Source organism: Carlito syrichta, unplaced genomic scaffold (genome assembly GCF_000164805.1).
Source record: "Carlito syrichta isolate Samal-C Ts95f unplaced genomic scaffold, Tarsius_syrichta-2.0.1 Scaffold314774, whole genome shotgun sequence".
In the NCBI taxonomy this organism is placed as follows: domain Eukaryota; kingdom Metazoa; phylum Chordata; class Mammalia; order Primates; family Tarsiidae; genus Carlito; species Carlito syrichta.
Window position 1 is genome coordinate 773613 of NW_007258870.1, and position 13746 is coordinate 787358.

Consider the following 13746-nt stretch of genomic DNA (forward strand, 5'->3'; position numbering starts at 1 on the left):
TTATTTGCCGAATACATACCGGTTGTACATCTAAAATCCAGAATGTTCCAAAGAGCATTTTCTTTGAGCACCATATCAGTGCTCAAAAAGCTTCTCATTTTGGAGCCTTTTTGGCCTTGGGGTTTTCAGATTTGGCATGCTCAACCTATAGTGGGATTTCTAGAGTTGACAAGGATACTCAACATTCCGACCCAAGTCGGCCTCTTGACCTCAGGGCTCAGACTTGGTGGGAATCCAAGGACCATGAATGATTAACTTTGGGTAAGAGTTGAGAGGAAGAGCCAGGTGCAATGGCTCACACCTGTAATCCCAACAGTTTGGGAGGCGAAGGTGAGAGGATTGCCTGAGTCCAAGGGTTTGAGACTAGCCTAGGCAACTTGGTGAGACCTCATCGCTACAATAAATCAAAAAATTACCCATGCATGGTGTAGCTCCAGCTACTTGAAAGGCTGAGGTGGAAGGATTGCCTGAGCCCCGCAGGTCGAGGCTGCGGCGGCTGTGAGTGTGCCACTGCACTCCAGCCTGGGTGACAGTGAGACTCAAGACACACAAAAAAAGAATTAAGAGGAAGAAACTAGAATCGGCCAGGCTCTGTGGCTCAGTCTGTATGTTAACCCCAGCACTTTGGAAGGCCAAGGCAAGTAGATTGCCTAAGTCCACAGGTTTAAGACCAGCCCATGCAACTTGGCGATACCTCGTCTGTTCAATTTTTTAAAAAAAATTAGCCGTGCATGGTGGCACACACCTGTAGTTCCGGCTACTTGGAAGGCTGAGGCAGAAGGATCGCCGGAGCCCAGCAGGTTGACTCGGGAGTGGCCGTGAGTGTCCCAAAGCACTCCAGCCTGGTCGACAGAGTGAGACTTCAACTCAAAAAAAAAAAGAAAGAAAGAAACTAGAGTAAACCCATCACTGTGCCTGAGCGGTCACCCGAGTGAGTGGTAGCCTCATCTCTGTCACCAGATAATGAGATAAGATGCTTCTACCTCCTATCCCTGTCACCAGACAATGAGATAAGATGCTTCTACCTCCTGGACTTACAATACCTCATGAACGAAATGGATATAATCATTTCTTTTCTCATATTCTAACAGGTTGTGAAAACAAAACCAGGGAAGAGGTGAGAAAAAGCTTGGGGAGAGTGTTAAACAAATGTCAAGCAGTGCTGAGATGCAAATACTTCTGCTGCAGTGAATGAAGACGCATTGCTAGACAATGTGCACAGCTCGGGATTCTGGTGGACACTGATCAGCAGCCATTAAGTGAGGGCCTACTGCTTGTCAGGCACAAGTCCTACCCCCAAATAACTTAGTATAGAAAGGGCAATGTGGCTATAACATATTTGGGTATACACTTCCCTGATAACAGATTTTAGAGATGAAAATTTGGGTTACATCTTAAGAAAAATATTTTGTTGTTGTTTTTTGAGTCAGGGTCCCACTCAAGCTGAAGTGCAGTGGCACAATCACCACAGTGCTCACTGCAACCTCAAGCACCCAGGCTTAGGTGATACTTCTGCCTCAGCCTCCAGGGTAGCTGGGACTACAGGCGTGCACAACCACACCCAGATTTGTTCGTGTTTTTTAAAGAAACAAGATCTCGCTAAGTTGCCCAGGCTAGTCTCAAACTCCTAGGCTCAAGCAATCCTCCTGCCTCAGCCTCCCGAATTGCTGGGATTACAAGCATGAGCCACTGTGCCTGACCACAAGAGATACTTTTGAGAATCTAGAATTGTGGTTTGGAAGGGAAAGACCACCTGGGGAATTGTAGGAGGAAGAAACTGATTTTAACAGAGGCTTCTGGAAAAGAAGCCTTCCCCAAGGAATGATATTTCAACCGATAAAACTCAAAGTGTGGTCAGGCAAATAAAAAAGGAGCCAAATTCCAGAAAGGAAGCAATCAGAAGAAATGGTAATGGTGGATGTGTTCCAAAATGATGAAGGGGCCAGTGTGGCTAAGATCACCTGTGAGTGTCAGTCAACTCTTTACTGCAAGAGTTTTGCTGGACCAGGCATGGTAGCTCACACCTGTAATCCCAGCACTTTGGGAAGTAGAGGCGAGAGGACTGCCTGAGTCCAGAGGTTCAAGACCAGCCTAGGCAGCTTGGTGAGACTCTGTCTCTACAATAAATCAAAAATAAGCAGGGTGTGGTGGCATGCACCTGTGGTTCTAGCTGCTTGGAGAGCTGAGGCAGAAGACCACCTGAGCCCAGTAGATCGAGGCTGCAGTGGCTGTGAGTGTGCCAAGGCACTCCAGCCTGGGTGACAAAATGAAACGCCCACTCAAGAAAAAAAAAGAGTTGTGCTGGGTCCCTTCAGAACCAAGGACTGACACAAGACTCCTCTAAGTCACTTCATTCACTGAACACTAGAGACTAGCACCTAGCTCTAGACCAGTAACCGTGGGGAAAACTGAAAAATAAGTCATGATTCCTGCCCCCAAGATACTTAAAATCTATTTGGAGGAGACAATGAATAAACATGGAACTCTTGCAATCTATGTGACTTAGGAATGTTTAACACCCAAAAAAACAATCATTTTTTAAACTGTCAGACAAGCAAGCTGGCCGAGTGTGGTTGCACAACCTGCACACTGCACAAAAGCACCCAGCAGAGAAGAAGACTGGGGACATCTTTTTGCAATTCATCACCCAAGAGGGAATGAATACCTTCCTGTAATTCACACAAATATACTGCTTGTGCCAGCCGAGATTCAGAGAGCAGCAGCTTTAAGAATGACAGGAAATCAGAAATGAAGAACAAAGTCTTGATGGAAAAACTCTGTGGGAAGCTTTAGTGAAGAAAGGGAGATTTGAATTAGGCCTGCCAGGTGGCAGGATTGGAGTAGGTGGGAGGCAGGATGACATTCCAGACAAACAGAACCTCTGGGGCTCAGATCTGAGGCTAGCACGATCCCAGCAGGTGCTCTGGACATGATGAAAATGCACTGGCTTTGTACAGACCGCATGAAAGTGGACTAAGGAAGACTCAGCTGGGTTAGGTACCAGGAGGCCAGAGAGGAAACCAGAAGCAGCAGGTGCTCTTGGGTCTGCTGGTGTGTTCACATCTGAGCTCTGTAATCCACAAGCTGATGACACTTGACAATTGTCTCATGCCTCTGAGTCTAAGATTCCTCATTCATACAAAACAGAGGAAACTCCCTCACCCCTTGGCAAGCAAATACACAGACAAAAAACAGGGACAAAACTACCTATTTCATAGGGTTTTAGAGAGGCTATCTTAGTATACTATGAGGAGGGGACCTAAAAAATCTGGAATTATCTTTTTGGAGGTCAGGTCCTTTGTAGTACAGGCTTTCCCCGCTAGGACCCCATCTTCGTCTGTGCACTAGCTAGTGTTATGAGAGGCTGAGTTCAGCTTCAGTGGATTTTTTTGGAGATTCTTTCAATGCAATTGCCCATTTCCTGATGCGTGGTTTATAAGCACGCCTGCCCACACCGCACTGAGTATTCAGCAATTCTGTTACCAAAAATGACATGACCCCAGGCTTCACCCTCCCTACTCACCGCATCTCACCTTGAGCAAGAGTGGGGCCTTTCTTGTAGCTCACTAACTCATATAGCTCTCTGAACCAGTCATTGACTCTCTCTCACCCTAAATGCATCATCTGTCAAAGGAGGAAATCTGGTTCTAGGCATTCTCTTGGATTCCTTCTTTCTCTGACACCCTGTGATTCAATAATTCCCTAACTACCACTTGGTATTGCCTAGGCCACACTGATTGATTCAGGGGTCAGATCTAAACTAAGCTGGCCCAATTTGCCTCCTCTTCTGTGACTATCAGGGCCAAGTGGTCAAGACCCCCAAAAAACCAGAATTATTTTTTGGAGGGCAAGCCCCTTGTAGTACAAGTTTCCCTGCTAGGTAAGTGTTCTAGGAATCCATTGGCATCAGGGTACCAGCTAGCATTGCTGTGAGAGGCTGCGTTTGACTTCAGTGATTGTTTTTGGGCAGGGGGGATTCTTTCAACACGTTTGCCCATTTCATTATGAGTGATTTATGAGTGTACCCGCCCACACTGCACTGAGTGTTCAGTAGTTTTTGACCAAAATGGCATGACCTCCATGCCCCATCCTCCCTATTCACCCAGTCTCATTCCAAATGATGATGTTTTGTTTTCCCAGATGAAAAAGTCCCCAAAGGGAAATGTTTTCCCAATGTGGAAGAGGTGATGAAAAAAATGGCAGAAGCACTAAAAGGTGTCAAAATTGATGAGTTTGAAAACTGTTTTGAGCAGTGGAAAAAGCAACTCTATAGGTGTATTGCATCAAACGGAGAGTACTTTGAAGGTGACTGAAGTTTAAACATGTAAGAATAAATATACAATTTTTTGTAAATAAATTCTGGGTCCTTTGGGGGGTGTCTCCTCTTGCAGACAACAGGAAGCCATTAGAAGTCTTGAGCAGGAATATGACGTAGCCATATGGGATCTGGCAATATGTCTGGGACATAGATCCTGGGGGAACTGTAGAGGGGAGGAAGAGGGCAGCTTTAGATCCCTAGTGGTCAGATGGGAATAAAAGCCCCATTCCTCTAAAACTGGTTAATGTCTTCTTCCTGTTTCAGAGAATCTGATTCACCAAGGTCCCAATGATCCCTGTGTTAAAGGGGCAGCTCAGTAGCTCAGCCACCTTACCCAAGGAGAAAATTCAGCCACCAGCTGCTCCAGGAAGTAGATGAGAGACCCTAGAACAAATGGGATTAAAGAGAAGATTCCAGAAAGGAAGTACCAAATGGAGAGGATAAGAGTGATTGATCATGTTCATTAACACAGACTATGTGCTTTATAGGTATCAATTTGTCTAATCATTGCAGTCCTCCTCTAAGGTAGGAACTGTCATGATGGGCTCTATTTTCCAGAGAGAAGTCAAGTCCCTTGACCAACATGGTTCAACTAGTAAGTAGCAAAGAAGAAAGTCTGGTACCAGAACCCTCATGCCTCACCACTCTGACATGACACCTGTCAGAAAATGTGGTGGTAAAAATACCACAGAGATGAATTAAAATAAGTAAGCTTTTCTTCGATTAATAGAAAACCAAGCTGGGCTCGGTGGCTCAGCCTATAATCCCGCGCCTTTGGGAGGCTGAGGTGAGTGGATTGCCTGAGCCCGCGGGTTTGAGACCCACCTCGGCAGGCAAGACCTCATCTCTACAATAAATCAAAAAATTAGCCGGGCGCGGTAGCGCGTGCCTGTAATTCCAGCTACTCAGAAGGCTGAGGCAGTAGGATTGCCGGAGCCCAGCAGGTCGAGGCTGCAGTGGCCGGGAGCGGCCACTGCACTCCATTCTGGGCGACAACGTGAGACTCCAACTCAAAAAAAAAAAAAAAAAAGAAAGAAAGAAAACCATAGGATTCAAGTCCTCAATATTGCATGTCTGGTTAAAGTTCCTTCCAAACGAGTCTACTTACATTTGGTTTATTTCTAAGTATTTTCTACTTGTTTGATTTTTTTAAAGTTTGATATTTGTATTTTCAGTGTTTTTCTTTTCCCATTGGAATTTTAAAATTGCATATTCTAATTGCATAGGAAAGCTATAACTTTTCATATAATTTATCTTAGGCACTATTTTAAAATTAGCTTATAAACTCTGAGTTTTAAAAAAATTATTTTTTTCAGATTTTTTTTTTGGTAAACAATCAAATTATCTATACCTATTAGATCTTGTCTTATTGCATTGCAAAAATAAAATAAGCAACCACTATATATCCAAAAGAATTAAAACTAGGGACTCACACAAGTACATGTACAAGCATATTTACAGCAGCACTATTTACAATAGCCAAAAGGTGTAAACAGTCCAAATATCCATTGATGGATGAATGAATAAACAAAATATGTTATGAGCGATTATCCAACCATAAAAAGGAATGCCAGTTGGGCACAGTGATTCACCTATAATCCCAGCACTTTGGGAGGCGGAGGTGAGAGGATTGCCTGAGCCCACGGGTTCGAGACCAGCTTGGGCAACTTGGCAAGACCTCATCTCTACAGTAAATCAAGAAATTAGCTGGGCATGGTAGCTCGAGCCTAAAGTTTCAGCTACTTGGAAGGCTGTGGTGGAAGGATCACCTGAGCCCAGCAGGTCGAGGCTGCGGTGGACGTGAGTGTGCCACTGCACTCCAGCCTGGGCAATAGAGTGAGACTCTGACTCAAAAGAAAAAAAAAAAAAAAAGAGAGAGAAAAGAAAAGAGAAAGAAGGTACTGATACACACTACAACATGGACGAACCTGAACACATGATGCTAAGTGAAAGAAGCTAGACACAAGAGGACGCATATTGTAGAATTCCCTTCACATGAAATAATCCAGAATAACATAAAAGATATCTGCACACACATGTTTATTGCAGCTCTATTCACAATAGCAAAAACATGGAACCAACCGTGCTGCCCATCAAAGCTGTACTGGATTAAAAAAAAAATGTGGTGCATATACACAATGAAATATTATGCAGTCATAAAGAAGGACAAACATATGGACTTCGCAGCAACTTGTATGGATTTAGAGTCAATCATACTCAGTGATCTATCACAGAAACAAAGAACAGAGTACCATATGTTCTCACTCAAAAGCGAACCTTGAACAATTATTACAATACTATAAAAAAGGAATTGGTAGTTGAGGGAAACTGCCAGGGTAGGGTCACACCTCATCAACAAGGGTACCTGCATAATGAACATTTGTACACCTAACCCTGAATTGTATCCCATATCTTTAAAATAAAATTTAAAAAGCAAAATAAAAAAATAAATAAATATCCAGAATAGGTAAATTCAAAGAGACAGAACACAGATTGGTGATTTCCAGGGACTGAGAAGAGAGAGGAAATGCAGAACAACTGCTTAACAAGCTCAGGATTTTCTTTGGGGGTAATGAAAACATTGCGGAGCTAGATAGAGGTGGTGGTTGTTGAACACTGTGGATGTACAAAATACCACTGAGTTGTTCACTTTAAAAATGGTTAACTTGAACCAGGCTCGGTGGCTCAGCCTATAATCCCAGCACTTTAGGAGGCTGAGGTGAGTGGATTGCCTGAACCCGTGGGTTCGAGACCCGCCTGGGCAACTTGGCGAGACCTCATCTCTACAATAAATCAAAAAATTAGCCGGGTGTGGTAGCGCGCGCCTGTAGTTCCAGCTACTTGGAAGGCTGAGACGAAAGGATTGCCGGAGCCCAACAGGTCGAGGCTGTGGTGGCCGGGACAGGCCACTGCACTCCATCCAGTCTGGGTGACAGAGTGAGACTCCAACTCAAAAAAAAAAAAAAAAAAATGGTTAACTTGGTCGGGCATGGTAGCTCAGCCTGTAATCCCAGCACTTTAAGAGGCCGAGGCGAGAGGATTGCCTGAACCCAGGGTTTTGAGACCAGCCTGGGCAACTTGGTGAGACCTCATCTCTACAATAAATCACAAAAACTAGCCGGGCATGGTGGCATGTGTCTGTAGTTCCAGCTACTTGGAAGGCTGAGGCGGAAGGGTTACCTGAGCCCAGCAGGTCAAGGCTGCAGTGGTAATGAGTGTGCCACTGCACTCCAGCCTGGGCAACGAAGAGTGAGACCCCCAACTCAAAAAAAAAAAAAAAAAAGGTTAATTTTGCCAGGCACAGTAGCTCAAACCTGTAATCCCAGTACTCTGGGGGGCTGAGGCGAGAGGATTGCCTGAGCTCAGGAGTTTGAGACTAGTCTGAACAACTTGACAAGACCTCGTCGCTACAGTAAATCAAAAAATTGGCTGGGCATGGTAGCGCATGCCTGTAGTTCCAGTTACTTGGAAGGCTGAGGCAGAAGCATGGCCTGAGTCCAGCAGGTCAAGGCTGCAGTGGCCATGAGCATGGCGCTATACTCCAGACTGGGCAACAGAGTGAGACTCCAACTCAAAAAAAAAAAAAAGAAAAGAAAGTGACAGAAGCAGGAGTCAAGCCCAGGTCCCTGGGACTGTTCAACAATACATCTTACTATACTCATCCCTCTGTCTCTGAAACTCCAGAATCCCTCCTTGCACTGGGGTTACTCTGAGACTGGGGAGATCACTGTACAATAGACACCCAGCAACACTTTTGCCCCAGCTTTCTACCATCCTTTGGGCAAAGAGAAGTGAGTCCCTCTGCCCACCAGCAGCGTGCACTGGAGCTGTCCACCTGAGAGCAGTTTAAACTAAGAGTGGGCAACTCAGCCCTGCCATTTCCAATTTTCTTTCCCAATCAGAGACGGTCAAGGAGTAGTCATTGGAGCTCAGAGCAATTGTTTTGTTTCCGGTGAATGAGAACAACTGTCAAACCATGGAGGCCATCTTCTGGACTCTTGCTGCAGAATTATCCGGACAGGAGGTTTGCATGTTAAAGACCCAGACCAATTATACAGAGAGAACCCAGACACCTTCCTGTGGTGTCCAGAGGGTGGAAATAACTAAGCATCTGTCAAACACCCAAGTGGAGCAGAGAATGAAAAATGGGTAATAAATCCTTTCAAGAGGAAACAGAGCACTGACAGAGAAAGCAATAAAATGGCCCAATTCTGGGAATTCAGACAGTTTAACCCTCACTCTCAGTGGCAAACAACCCAGGCTTCCCAGAAAAGCCAGATTTGGAAAGAACTGAGGACACCAAGGAAAGCTTAGCAGGATAGTATAATTCAATGAAAAAGAGAAGAATTCTGGTGATCCTGATACCAGGAACCTGAAGGAATAACTAGTACTCCCCCGAAAACGCCCACACTTTAGACCACATTTGAGAACAAAGACAACAAACTAATTGAGGTTTCCCTGAGCACATTCTATACAATTGATTACTTTTGAAAAAAAGAAATAAAGTCAAAAGTTGATAATGATCGTTTTTTTGTTTGTTTGTTTTTTGTTTTTGAGTCAGAGTCTCACTCTGTTGCCCAGACTGGAGTGCCGTGGCACACTCACAGCCGCCACAGCCTTGACCTGCTGGGCTCAGGCGATTCTTCCACCTCAGCCTTCCAAGTAGCTGAAACTACAGGCACACGCCACCACGACCGGCTAATTTTTTTTATTTATTGTAGAGACGAGGTCTTGCCAATTTGCCCAGGTTGGTCTTGAACCCCTGGGCTCAGGCAATCCTTTCACCTCTGCCTCCCAAAGTGCTGGGATTACAGGCATGAGCCACAGCGCCCAGATGATACTGATAGTTCTTAGACAAAAAAAAAAAAAAAAAACCTGGCAGAAACAAAGTGAAGCTAAGACTTTAATTTAGGTGGAGAAATTTGTCAGAACTGGGAACTTTTGATGTGCCGGATACCCCACCGCCCAGAGATGCAGTCCCATCTTCCAAGCTTGATTCCCCTGATGCTAAAATGTGGCTACAGGATGGGTTATTTGGAAAATTGAGCAAGAACAGTTCTAGAAGTTCTAATTAGAGACTGACCACTGTCTAAGGGAATTTCAATTACCAGCAGGAGAAAAAGAAAATGGGCTTTGAACATGGGCTCAAATCCCCTTGCTTTCTCTTCCTAGCCAGGTGCCCCAGACAGGGCACTTCACCTCTTCAAGCCTCAGTTTCCTTATGCAAGCAGGTAGGGTATTATCCTCTCTGTTCTTTTTCATTTCTTTTTTCACTGAAAGCATGCACACATGTTCTACACAATACTGAGTGAAACTTTCAGAAGGCTGATAGCTTGTTTGCTCTGGGTCCCTTGTTTTCACTGCCTTGTTCTTTTTCATTCACCATTTTGAAAGTCTTTCTTGTATTGTTACATCTGAGGGTCCTCTCCTCCTTCCAGATTATTAGTAACTTGATGACTCCCTAACTGTGCAATGATAGAAAAGTGGCTTAATTTCTCTGAGTCACAGTGTTCTCTTATGCAAAGCAGGGATAATAAATAATATCTAACTCTCATGATTTTTGAAAGGATTAAGTGAGGGAATGTGTGAAAATGCCGAGCATAGTGTTGGCCACAGAGTCAGAATTAGATAAGTGCCATTTTTATCTTTCTCTAAGAGTGTAATGCAAAATAGAGGTGATATCTCCTCCCACACACCAGTAGAAATTTTTCTCCTGAATATTTCTATTTAAAGGATCAGCACATAAAACGCACATTTGGAACATCATCTATAGGCATAGATTAGGCAGTATCCAGCTAGAGACCAGGAGGAGGGTATATTAATTAGTGAGGTTCATTAAAGCTAGCTGCTATAACAATCAACTCCCAAATCTCAGTGGCTTAACAAAATAAAGATTTATGTCTCTCTTGCATTAGAATTCAATATCAGTGTCAACTTTCCTCGGTAGCTCTCCTCTAAGCAGTGGGTGACTCAGGGATCCAAGTTCCTTTTACTGAGAATACTGATACTGCTATATTAAACATATAGTCACTGCATTAGTCAGTGTTCTCCAGAGGGAGAGGACCAATGTGGGGTGGTGGGGAGAGAGAGAGAGAATATGAAGAGGAAAGAGGAGGAGAGGGAAGGGAAAGGGAGGGGGAGGGGAGGAGAGAGAAAGGGCTCACAAGATTATGGAGACTAAGAAGTCACATGACAGACCATCTACAAGCTGGAGACTCAGGGACGTTGGTAGCGTGATTCAGTTCAAATTCAAAAACCTCAGAACCAGGGAAGCTGATGGTATAATTCTCAGTCTGAAGTGGAAGGCCTGTGAGCCAAAGGGGCTGCTGACCTAAGTCTTGGAGTCCCAAGGCCGGAGAGCCTGGAGTTCCAAGGGCAGAAGAAGGAGGGTGTCCCTGCTCCAGGAGAAAGAAAAAAAATTCTTTTATCTCCTTTTTTGTTCATCCAGGCCCCCAGCCTATAGGATGGCGCCTGCCCACACTGGAGGCAAATCTCAGTCCACCGATTCATATACCAGTCTCCTCAGAAACACCCTCACACACCCAGAAGTAATGCTTCACCAGTTCTCTAGGTGTTCCTTAATCTAGGCGAGTTGACACTTAAAATTACCCATCGCCACGGCCCCCACCGATTTGGAAAGAGAAAAGAGTTCTTTGCTTCTAGATGTATAGATGGCAAAGTCAGAGAGTTTGTGGACAGTGACTCGAGAAGTTTCATGGCCAGGCCCGGAAGTGTCATATGTCATTTCTAGCCACATCACGTTGGCCAGAATCCAGTCATAGGGCCCTGTTCCAACTGCAAAAGAAACCAGGAGAGGTAGTCTTCCTGTGTGACCAGAAGGAAGAGGAAAATCATTTTAGGACCATGTGGTATTGCCTCCAACATGGTCTGAGAGGAGATGCCTTTCTCCTTTCTTTTTCTGTTGCCTCGAGGAAAATCAACCACCCCACCTCCTGGGACCCCAGCCAGGGGTCACCCTGAGAAGTTATGGTGCTCTTGGCCCAATGGGGTCTGTCCTGGGAGAAAGTTAGTCTTCCTGGGCAGGAGGTAAGAATTCCGCAGGTAGGTCTAGCCTTCTACCTGTGCAAGTCTGAGGGAGTCTGACTCAACCCTGAAGAGGAAGGGCACCTGGGAAAGTGAATGTCTCTGCAGAAGCACAAACACTTAGCAGACAACCAAGTCCTGGGCCTTCTCCAACCATAAATCCCAAGACTGAGGTTCCTCACTTTCCCCAGAGGGCTGTAGAGTCACCTCTTTCCTTCCAGACCCACTTCCTAACCATCTTTGCCCCGCTCTGCATCCCGGGAGACTGACCGTGTGGACCCACTAGCAGGCTCCCTGGCTCTCCCATTCCCATCTGGGACTAGCAATAGTCCTGTGACAAGCAAGACTAGGGGGTAGGGGGACAGTGAGGCAGAGGTATTTATTCCTGCAGCTCTTTCTCCCAGGCGGCAGGCTGATAGTGTTTGGATTCTGTGTTGAAGGTTCCAGCTCCAGGGCTCAGCCCCTCGGTAGCTACAGACCCTGGAGGGCAGCCGTCCCCTACCCCATCCCATGAGATTCACTCACCTGTGATGTGAGTCTCCACCATGCTCCCTAGGCTAAGGCATTTAGCTTGTGTGTGTCCAGGTACCCCGTGGCCTCCCTGAGAGAGCAGCTGTGTCCCATGTGAAAGCCTCAGAGGCCAAATGAGGATCTAGGGTCCAAGGTTGATAGACCTAGATGTGGAATGTGCTAGAAAGAGCCCTGAGTCTAGACCCAGTTGGGCCAATAATTTGTTTCACAAATGTGGGCAGGTGCTTTGCCACTCTGAGCCTCATTTTCTTTGTCTACAGAAGTAGGATGATGCTTCCGGGTGTGCTGACTTGCACCTATAATTCCATCACTTTGGGAAGTGGAGGCGAGAGGATTGCCTGAACCCAGGGGTTCGAGACCAGCCTGGGCAATTTGGGCTACACCTCCTCTCTACAAAAAATCAAAAAATTAGTCAGCCGTGGTGGTGCAGGCCTGTAGTTCCAGTTACTTGGAAAGCTGAGTGGGAAGAATCTCCTGAACCCAGCACGTCGAGGCTGTGTTGGCCATGTGTGTGCCACTGCACTCCAGCCTGAGTGACAGAGTGAGACTCCAACTCAAACATAAAATAAAATTAGTGGTCAGGCAGCCCAACTTCGTCAAGGCTCTTGGCACGCCGCGATCCGCAGGCACTCAGCATGCGCCCTCCCTGCCGCCAAGATGCCCAAGAGGAAGGTCAGCTCCGCCGAGGAGGCAGCAAAGGAGAAGCCCAAGAGATCAGCATGGTTGTCAGTTAAACCTGCTCCCCCAAAAGTGGAAGTGACATCAAAAAAAGGTGGTGGGAAAGGATAAATTTTCAGACAAAAAAGTGCAAGCAAAAGGAAAAAGGGGAGCAAAGGGAAAGCAGGCTGAAGTGGCCAACCAAGAAACTAAAGAAAGAGTTACTTGCAGAAAACAGAGAAACAAAAACTGAGGAGAATTCAGCCTCTGATGAAGCAGAGTCAGAGTCTCCCTCTGTCGCCCAGACTGGAGGGCAGTGGCATGCTCACGGCCACCGCAGCCTCCACCTGCTGGAGCTCAGGTGATCTTTCCACCTCAGCCTTCCAAGTAGCTGGAAATACAGGCACACACCACAACACCCAGCTAATTTTTTGATGTACTGTAGAGTTGAGGTTTCACCAAGTTGTCCAGACTGATCTCAAACCTGTGAGCTCAGGCAATCCTATCACCTCGGCCTCCCAAAGTGCTGGGATTATAGGCGTGAGCCACCACTCCGGGCCATATCCCGTGTCTTAATCAGTGGTCCCTGTCTCCCTTCTTGTACAATCCTGAGGAATATTTTTATCAACTATTTTGTAAATGCAAGTTTTTTAGTAACTCTAGAAACATTTTCAAGTAGGAGGGGATCCCACCTCATCTCATTTTTAAGTGTAAATGCTTTTTTTTAAGAAGTGAAATCATTCGCTGGTTGTTTATTTTTTGGTACAACCAGAAAATAGTGTGGGATATTGAATTATGGGAGGTTTTGACTGTCTTGGGTGTCAGCTTAACATTCCATAGATGGGGGATTCGTTATTATATCCTATAATACAAAGTATGTTAAGTGGCAATATGGATCACAGTTCCTAATTTAATGTCTTGAACATTTAAAATTACTTCTATTCTCATGTTGTTTTTCACATAGAATTGTTTCCTAAAGAAAACCACTCCTTGGTCATGGCTTCTGTCAAAATTGTGTGCATTCTGTAACATCTTTGGTCGTGGTAGTCCTGTTTTCCTAATAACTTTGTTAATGTGCTGTGAAAGATTGAAAAATGGAGATGCTATGTATATAATGAATTGTGAATTGGTAGGATGCATGTAACAGCTTATCAACATTTGAAAATATTGGTACTCGATATCCTCTTAAGGAAAAT

The 13746-nt window shown here is 45.2% G+C and overlaps 1 pseudogene; it reads left to right on the forward strand.

Annotated features, from left to right (window-relative positions):
* Window positions 1-8294: 8294 nt before the first annotated feature.
* Window positions 8295-13440, forward strand: LOC110596856 (annotated as a pseudogene).
* The last annotated feature ends 306 nt before the right edge of the window (window positions 13441-13746 follow it).